The sequence below is a fragment of the Myotis lucifugus genome, unplaced genomic scaffold, assembly GCF_000147115.1.
Source record: "Myotis lucifugus unplaced genomic scaffold, Myoluc2.0 scaffold_39, whole genome shotgun sequence".
NCBI lineage: Eukaryota > Metazoa > Chordata > Mammalia > Chiroptera > Vespertilionidae > Myotis > Myotis lucifugus.
This window is the reverse complement of record NW_005871087.1, coordinates 4,059,803-4,069,999: the sequence shown is the minus strand read 5'-3', so window position 1 is coordinate 4,069,999 and position 10,197 is coordinate 4,059,803. Positions and strand designations below refer to the sequence as shown.

The 10,197-nt window shown below is 42.2% G+C and overlaps 1 non-coding gene across 1 annotated transcript; it reads right to left on the bottom strand.

Moving 5' to 3' along the window:
* Positions 1 to 8,123: 8,123 nt before the first annotated feature.
* On the bottom strand, positions 8,124 to 8,219 carry LOC111825773. Its single transcript, XR_002828960.1, has one exon.
* Positions 8,220 to 10,197: the final 1,978 nt, after the last annotated feature.

Here is a 10,197-nt window from a genome sequence, read left to right as displayed (position 1 = left end):
AAGTCCCAGCGGACCCGGAAGCTGGGGCGGCGGCGACCTCTCCCTGGAACTTTAAAACCTTTAATAGGAAACTGGGGCCTCCCGGCCCTGAACTTTTATCAATGGGCGCTGGGCGGAGGGAGCCGCGGCGAAGCAACAGCCAGCTCTCCACCAGCTGCCCGCGGGCTTTCCCTTTCTCTTCCCGGCTTCCTGGCCCGTCCACGCGCCCCAGGGCGGGGGTTGGAGGACCTGAGGGCTCTTTCCCCCGCCCAGGCAGGCGCTGGAAGCCTTTGGATGGGGATGGACAGACAGGAACGTGTGACAGTGCCCTGGATCGCTCCTCCAAGGCGCTCCGGCCTCTGCGGCCGCGTCCTCGGTGCCGCGCGCTCGCCATCAGAGGAGCCAGGTCCTCCTCTAGGGAGTCTTGCGGGGCTCCGAGCGCGCAGCGAAGGTCCCCATCGTGACGCACGATCATCCCGGTCACACCCTGGCAGGAGGCCTGAGCAAAAGAGTGCCAATCCAGGCCGGGGCTGGAACCGAGGCGTCCGCCCCCGGGCCAGGGTCTCTCCGGGCGTGGGTCCCCGGCGTTGCCCGCCGCGGGGTTAGAACTCCCAATGCGCTCGGGTTGCTCGGGTTGCGCTCGTCTAGTCCCGCGTCCCAGTTTCCCTCCGCCCCATTCCCCACAACTGCTCTGTTGTCCTCAGTGAAAATATATGGGGTGGAGGGTGCCCTCATAGTTCCGCTGGTCCTACCTCTTTGCCTTTTCACGCGCGAGTCTTGCTCTCTGTACTTGAGGTCAAAGGCAGAGGCTAATTTATACTTGGACTCCACCAGCCAGAGATATCTGTGTGCTATACAATATATCGTGTGGTGCTACATGGAATAATAACAAATGCATCTTTTACAATAGAACATATGATATATAACACCATCCAATAGAAAATATCAGAAAATCATAGGCACTTAAAAACATGTTTACATATTGCATAGGCTTTACAAACTCAAAAGCCACCAGGATGCAACGTCTTGCGCCTCAGCCCGCAAGCAACCACGATTAATTTCTCGTGAGCACTTCCGGGGCTTATTAAATGTTTGCACCAGCAAGTAAGTATATGCACCTGAATCTCCTCATCGGTCCCTCCACCCATTGCACGGCGTTATACACACTGTTCAACACCCTGTTCAACATTTAAAATACATCTTGAAGTCGGTTCCAGGAAACTTCGGAGTTTTTGCTGGCTCAGCACATCCGGGGTGGGGGCACAATTGGCGGGAAAAGCTGCAATAGCTTCTATGGGTGCTTGGGGGCTTTCCCTGCAGCTGCGCCGCGGTCCTCTCTGGAGGCTGGTCGCCAGCTGCTCTGCGCCCCGCAAGCGCCCCGCGGGAGGAGAGGTTAGCGCCGCAAAAGGCGCAGCGCCCCCTTGCTTCACGTGTGCGGAACCCCTGGGGGCCTCCCTGTGGGAGTTTTCCTTTCTTTGCGACCCTCATTGTTTGTCCTCCGAGACCCCAGAAGCAGGTAAACAAGCTCTCAGACCCTGCCCTGTGCTCCTGGGGCTCGTGGGCGGGGGAGCGATCTGCTAGACAGGCCCCTTGCTGATCAAAGGAGGACCTGGAGGGGACAGTCATCTCCATTAACATCCCACTAGGCTCCGAAGCTAGGGGCGGGGATGCGGTTGGGTAAGAGAGCCAGGAATCGCGCGTTGCAAAAGGCCCAAGGAGGGACCCGACCTGAAGTACTTTCTGAATTCCCTCCAGGCTCAAGGGCACTTCTTGAATAAGCCTAAGCTGCCTGCCTACTCTTCCCTTTGAGAAGTCGTGCAGTGAGGCTCAGCTCTTAGCAGGGTGCGGGGTAGCTGGGATACAGGATCCCCGATGCTGACAAGGACAAGACTCCATGTTCTGGAGAGCTAGTGGGAGATACAGACAACAATTCAAATCATCAATCAAGAGAATAATATCAGAACATCACCAAACAGGAGAATGCAATGGTTCCCAATCTTGGCTGCAGGTTAGCATCTCTGGGGAATTCTTAGAAATGCCCATGCCCAAGGAGCATCCTGGGACAACTGAATCAGAATTTCTGAGCATGAGACCCAGGCATCAGTATGGTTTAAAGACCTCTAGATAATTCCAGTAAGCAGAGAAGTTGGAGAATCATTGGGCTCATGGATTTGGGGGTTGATGGAGGTCTTTCTGAAGAATTGATATTTGAGCTCAGATGGGAATGGGGAGGTGGCAGGCAGAAGACCTGAAGGAATACCCTTTGCCTGGGTTCTGTGTTTGCTGGTGCCCTGGGATTGGCAGTGGAGAGGGAGAAAGGGCATTTTAGGAGCAGAAGGAAGCAGGTGATAGCTGAGCATCTGGTCACAGTGCAGTGCATCCCTGGGAAGTCTTTCAATTGCCCAATTCCTAGGGACACTTGAAAGATCATTGGAAAATACCTACTTTGAAATGATGGGCTTTTAAAGATAATTTAAAAAATCAAATAATGCATGGGAATAGTTTAAAAATAGAATATTGCTGGAAAGCTTCGGACAGCAACTTCATGAGGTATTTCATAAGGACATTGCCTCAAATCAAAGAAGCCATCCTTTAACATGTTCACTAAGGGGGGAAAAGCTTCCTTCTAAAATTTTAATTTTGTGCTATTGAAGGAATTGCTTATTTGGACAAATTATTTCATATTTCACTCACACACACATGAAGAAAGTAAAGGCTGTAAGCACAGGTGGTAACAACCATGTCACACTTGCCATTTGAGGAACAGTGATTGTAAGACACCATTGGTTGCAGAATGCATCTGAATTTCCATAAATTAAAAGACGGGTCATAGAATTATTGTAAGCACATGTCATCCAAAGAGCTCTCTACTCTCAATGTTGTACAGGTCTCAGTTCATTTACTCCTCACAACAACCAGATGAGGTAGGAGCTACAATTTTTTTAAAATCTATTTTTATTGATTTCAGAAAGGAAAGGAGAGAGAGAAACCTCAATTATGAGAGAGAATCATTGATTGACTGCCTCCTACATGCCCCCTACTGTGGGTAGAGCCCGCAATCCAGGCATGTGCCCTTGACCAGAATCAAACCCAGGACCCTTCAGTCCCCAGGTCAACGCTCTATCCATTGAGCCAAACGGGCTAAGGCAGAATTATAATTTTTAAAAATATTTTATTTTATTGATTTTAGAGAGAGAGGAAAGGAGAGGGAGAGATAGAAACATGGACCAGCTGCTTCCTGCAGGCACTCTACTGAGGATCGAGCTCCCAACCCAGGCATGTGCCCTGACTGGGAATCGAACCAGTGACCTCTTGGTTCATGGGCCAACGCTCAACCATTGAGCCACAGCAGCCAGGCAGAACTATCACTTATTAGCAACATTTTACAGATGACTAAACCGAGGCACAGAAAGGTAAGTTACTTTAAGTTAGGCCACTACCAAGTTGCAGAGATAGGATATAAATCCACTGTGGGCTTAATCCCCACACTAAACTGAGAAAAGTGTGGCTCTAGCTGGTTTGGCTCAGTGGATAGAGCATTGGCTTGTGGACTGAAGGGTCGTGAGTTTGATTCCAGTCAAGGGTACCAGCCCAGGTTTGGGCTCGAACCCTAGTGGGGGGTGTGTGGGAGGCAGCCAATCAATGATTCTCTCTCATCATTGATGTTTCTATCTCTCTTTTTTTTTTCTCTTCCATCCTCTCTGAAATCAATAAAAGTATATTTAAAAAGAAAATGTGTAGTTGAGTCAATAGACTCAAAAAGGTTAAAAGGGAGGATAAGGGGGTATAAGGTGGGAGAAAGGACCTGAGAGCTCAATTAAGTGGTATGTTGAGATCTCTATTTCAGTTTGATCTCACTTTTGTGATTTTTGAATTTTATATAAATGAAATCTTACAGTGTGTTCTTTGTGTCTGGATCTTTCATTCATTGAGATATTCACTCATACTGTTGTGCCTAATTGCATTTGTGTGTTCTCCTTGTTGTGTAATATCCCATTGTGAGAACATATATTCTACTACTGATGGAGACAATATTTGGGTTGTTTCCAGTTTGGGTTATTATGTATAAAGCTGGTATAAATATTTTTGACTATGTTCCTTGGTGAACATCTGTATTGCATTTCTGTCAAGCCTGTACACACAGGAGTGAGGTTTCTGGGTCATAGAGGTCAGACTATAGATTTTAAAACAATGTTAGTTATATTTTGAAATTTTGGGCTACTTCAGTAGTAATATTTTGAAAGGAATTTTTTTTTCTTTTCTGAGTAGCAGGTCTCAATAGTGGGTTTGAAATATTCAGCAACTATGTTGTAAACAGATGTGCTCTCATCCAGGCTTTGTTGTTCCATTTACAGAGCACAGGCAGAGTCGTTTTAGCATAATTCTTAAGGGCCCTAGGATCTTCAGAATGGTAAATAACCACTGGACTCGAAGTCACCAGCCGCGTTAGCCCCTAACAAGCTTTGAACCAGGCATTGACTTCTCCTTTCTAGCTATGAAAGTCCTAGATGCCATCTTCTTGTAATATAAGGCTGTTTTGTCTGCATTGAAAATCTGTTTAGTGTAACCTCCTTCATTTGTTATCTTAGCTTGATTCTCGGGGTAACTGCTGCAGCTTCTACATCAGCACTCGCTGCTTCACCTTTTATTTTTATGTTATTGAAATGACTTCTCTCCTTAAACTTCATGAGCCAACCTCTGCTGGCTTCAAACTTTGCTTCTGCAGCTTCCTCACCTCTCTCAATCTCCGTAGCATTGAAGAGAGTTACTACCTTGTTCTGGATTAGGCTCTGTCTTAAGGGAATGTTGGGGCTGGTTTGAACCTCTATCCAGACCATTAAAATTTTCTCCATTATCAGTAATAAGGTTGTTCACCTTCTTATCATTGGTGTGGTCACTAGAGTCGCACTTTAAATTTCCTTTAAAAAACTTTCTTTTTTCCCCCCCAAATATGTTTTTATTGATTTCAGAGAGGAAGGGGGGTAGGGAGAGACAGATAGAAACATCAATGTGAGAGAGAAACATGAGTCCATTGCCTCCCATATGAACCCTGACCAGGGATCGAACCCTAAACCTTTTGGTGTACAGGATGATGCTCCAACCAACTGAGCAACCTGACCAGGGCTCTGGTTGATTTTTAACACAGTTTATAGTATTAGGTTACAGTACTTTCTCTTTTGTTTTAGCATGGCTAGCCTTTGCTTTGAGTCTTATGTCTTTTATTTTTTGTTTGTTTGTGGAAAGAGGTGTTCTGTAAACGTGGGCCATCTTTCTCGAAAGCCTATTTAATATTTATTATATCACTAAATTGATTGTTTAAAAATGTGATTATTCATTTTACAGTTTTTTAATAACTTGCTATTATAATAATGTCAAAATTATATAGGTCTACAGTTGGATTTTCTAATATTTGGAATTTTTAGTTCAGTTTGTCTCATCCAGTCAGCTATCTTTTTTTTTTCTTTTCTGGTACTTCTTAGACTTGTCCTGAAATTGAAGCCTAAATTCACGGTGACCAAACTAATTGTTTATAAGAGCCAGTCAGATACAGTAAATCAAGGAAGCAGAGTTATTGCTATTTCCTTTTCTCTTCATGTATTACTCCACTTTATATGAAGACCAATTATATTGCTTGAATTAAAAAAAAACACTCTTGTGGAAATCCCAATCCTTTCTTTAGATAACAATTTTCCACCATTATTTTGTACTTTGGTTAAAGCTCTTACTGTGAATTGTTCACAGTGGTATCGTCTATTTCTATGAAACAGATTCATTGTGCAGGAATAGTCTTTATTTTCTGAGGCACTGTATACTTCCCACTTCTGATAGAGGCATAAGGTAAGTACTATTTCATTTTTTCTTAACGTTACCATAAGAAAACATATATCAGGCAAGATGCAGATAACAGATATCTATCCGGTGCTTGCAATGTGTGAGGCACTGTTGCTCTAAGTACTTTCATGTACAGAATCATTTAATCCTCATCACAAGATGGGTAACTGTTATTATTCCACTTTACAAATCAGGAACTGAGGTACAGAAAGATCAAGTAATTCCCCAAGATGAGCCCTGGTCATAAATGATGGAATCTAAATTCAAATGCAGACAGTCTGGTCCAAAGTCCATGCTCTTGTAGCCACCATGCTACACTTTCATAGCTTCCTGTCTTCAGAATCCCCCCAAAATCAAGGAGAGTGTTTTAACTTAAAATCACGTTCACATTTATGATTGTTACATGGGACTACAAATAATTACTGAGCTTAGACAAGTTTTCCAACTTAAAATAAGTACATTCATTCATTCATTCATTCATGCATTCCTATGTTATTAGTAAAATAATTGAACTGCTTGAGTGCCTGAATTTTCATCCAGGGGCAGAAGGAAGAGTTTCCACGTGGAATACATTTTAACAAGAGAGTAGGAGACCCAAGTCAAGATGTTGTCTGATTACATGCCATAAAGTCTCTTTAGTTCTATGGCTTGTAGCTAAAAGCATCCTAACTGATAGATTCACTTTCCTTTAGGTTTATATTGTAAAGAAAGAAACCATATTGTGATCCACTGAAGGCCGGCACTCTATCCACTGAGCCAAACCAGCTAGGGCAAGGTGATCAGATACTGAAGCTAAATATTGAACAGTGAGTACAAAGAAAGATTTATTAATTATTTAATGATAACTGAGTCATGTGTTAAGAAAACAAAGAGTTATAAAGTCATCAAAGCATTTTAATCTTAATAATCCCCAAAGGAAGTAGTAGGATACATAGGAGAGTATAAAGTTTGTCAATGTCATTAAGAAAGAAGGATAATCAACTATGAGAAGACACCTCCTCCTAACAGAATTATGCACATAAAATATATTGTCCACTTTTCACTGCGAATGTTTTTCTGGGGTCACCACTCATTTGAAAAATTTATGTTTGACAGATGGTACCTAATGCAGCTTTTTCCCCTTCACCTATTGTGATGAGGAAACCTTTGCCAAGATTTCACAATATGACAATTGCTCCCATTTCCTAAAGGGCAAAGATGAATCACTTTCTCTTTGGATTAAGAACATGTTAGGATGGCTCAGCAATGCATTGACACAGTTTACTTGCTGACATTCAATGCTGTATATATTTTGGGGAGAAGATTCCTGTTTGTCTCCAGAGAATAGCTAGTTACTGCTATTAGAGTGGAGTTACGAAAATTCAAAACTTTTTTAAAAATAAAAATTTTTGCAAAGCATGCCTATTATTACTCTTCCATTCCCAATCCAATCATTGTTAAGGAGTTCTTAGTCCATCCCCTGGTAGTTGATGAGAGCAATAACTTGTTTTGAAACAAGAGCTCAAAACACAAGCTCAGTTGATTCTTATCTTTCCTAAATTCTTATCTTTTAAAAAATATATTTTTAATTGATTTCAGAAAGAAATGGAAAGGGAGAGAAAGAAACATCAATGATGAGAGAGAATCATCGATTGGCTGCCTTCTGCACATCCCCCACTGGGGATTGAGCCCGTAACCCAGGCATGTGCCCTGACTGGGAATCGAACCGTGACCTCCTAGTTCATAGGTCAATGCTCAACCACTGAGCCATGCCAGCCGGGCATATCTTTTAAGACCAATGCAAAGTACCACCTCCTCCAGAAGGCTTTCTTGCAATTTTTACTTTTAGCAACACATACTTTTTTGGTGTTTGACTTTTATTTTCTTTCTAATTTGGTTGGTTCTCTATTTGTTTACTTTATATAACATTACCTTCTCAACATGTTTATGTGCTACATAATTTAGACATCGATATCTATGACATATCTATGAGGTAGATATCGGTGTCTAAACCATGATACATGTCCTCATAAACTAGTACCATTCCATAAAAGGTACATAGTAAGACCTCAGTGATCCTGAATATGAGAGGAATCCACTTTCTAGGTAATTAGCCTTAATAAGGAAATAAGTTATTAATGAAATCATTAGATGATGAAGTAGTTTATAAGATAGTCACGGGCTACTATTTTTTCCTTTAACTTCTAATGGCTCTGAAGTCTCAGTTTTGCCCCCTTCAGTTCATCCTCTGTACTGATGCCAGAGAGCTCTTCTTAAACCACAGTCTTGACTATGGAAATAAGTTATTAATGAAATCATTAGATGATGAAGTAGTTTATAAGATAGTCACGGGCTACTATTTTTTCTTTTAGGAGGATTGTATCAGCAGAGTCTTACTTCATCAGACTCAGCCTTCTTAGTCCTCCAGAGAGCTCTTCTTAAACCACAGTCTTGACTATGTCACTCTCCGATTCATGTTCTCCAGTGGCTTCCTATGATCTTCAGGGTACGAGAGCCAAAGTGTTTGGTTGGCCCCCAAGGCTCTCTGTGATCTGATTGTCAGCGCTCTCCTTATTTTCTCCTGCTCTTCCCAGCAAACCCTTCATCCCCACCTCAAAGTCCTCTCTCAGCAACTGCACAGGCATTGACTTGGCCTCTCTGGCCCTTCTCTCTCTGTTGTACATTGAATGTGTTCCCTCCTCCCACCCCAATTCATATGTTTAAGTCCTAACCACACTGTCTCAGAAGGTGACCTTATTTGGACATGGGTTTATTGCAGATATACTTAGTTAAGATGAGATCATACTAGAGTATGATGGACCCCTCATCCTATATGACTAGTGTTCTTATACAAAGGGGAATATGGACACAGACATGCAGACAGGGAGAGCATCTTGTGAAGATTGGAATGATGCTGCCACAAGCCAGGAGGGAGCCTTGAAATAAATCTTTAGTACCTTCAGAGGGATCATGGCTTTGCTAACACCTTGATTTTGGAATTCTGGCTTCCAGAACTGTGAGACAATAAATTCCTATTGTACGCAGCCACCAGTCTCTGGTACTTTGTTATGGCAGCCCTACAGAACTAACACATCTTCTTCCCATTTGGTGGAGTCCTTTGTACTCACTATTCAATATTTGGCTTCAGTATTTGATCACCTTGCCCTAGCCGGGTTGGCTCAGTGGATAGAGTATCGGCCTGCAGAATGAAGGTCCCTGGTTCAATTCCAGTCAAGAGCATATGCCTATGTTTTGGGGTTGATCCTCAGTGAGGGGCACGCAGGAGGCAGCCGATCAATGAGTCTCTCTCATCATTGATGTCTCTATCTCTCTCCCTCTCCCTTCCTCTCGGAAATCAATAAAAAAAAATTTGGTCACCTTTTTTAAAGGCTTCTTCTGACATCCCCTACCCTCTCCCATGGCTGAATTAGTTAGGCGTCTCCTCTGGTTCTCATGTCTTTTGCATTTTGACCATTGATTTCTTTGCTTGTATCTCACTGTGATCTGTGTCTTGTTCGTCTCTTTATTACAGCTCCTTGCATAAATGTCTTAATATGTGTTATTGGCAAAATGGATTTTACCTTTACTTAAGCAGCATCTCCATGGAGAAATTTTTGTCTCATAGGAATATGGTGACATTCATTTTATGAGGAAAATCCAGAGATATAAACAGCTGGAGGGAAAGTACATTAATCAAGGTCACTAGCATCTCTACAACACAGGCAAGAGGAACCTTCCACATTTTGGATTTATATCAAAGCATTTTGGAGACTAAAACCTCCTTTTGCAGTTGAAGATTTTGATATCTATTTTGTTAGAAATGGCTCCTCATTTGCACAGAGGAATCCAGAAAAGAAAGGAGTTCATTCCTTTGATACTTATATATCTATTAATAAAGTCACAAAATTCTTTTTGAGAAATTCAAATGAAGATTCAGAATTTAGATTTCTTTTCTAGTGTAAACTTTTTTCATCTCTTCCCAAGAAACCCATAAGAGTGTCTAAATTTCACTTAGAGTGAATGTTAGTACGCTTTTGTTCCAGCTCTCACTAGTCATAATTGAGTCAACACATTTTCTCCACAGCAGCTGAAAACTTAAAGTACTAGCTAGAATTAAGAATCTTAAAATCTAATCCAAGGCTCTTGATAATAATCTGAATCACAATTCTAGGGTTGTCTCTTAATATTAAAGATTCTATGGCTAGCATTGCATACCTAAGAATTTTCTGCTCCTGGTTGAATTTCCTCAGGAAATTCACTGTGGACTTAGTTGAAAAACAAAATGGAAAAGAGTGGAAGGATCACATTTGTGTCATAGCAAATCCTTTCTAAATCATCAAGAGACTGTTAGATGGCCACAAAGAGATTTTGTCAAGGGTTTTATACAAGTAAAATCAATGCATCCAC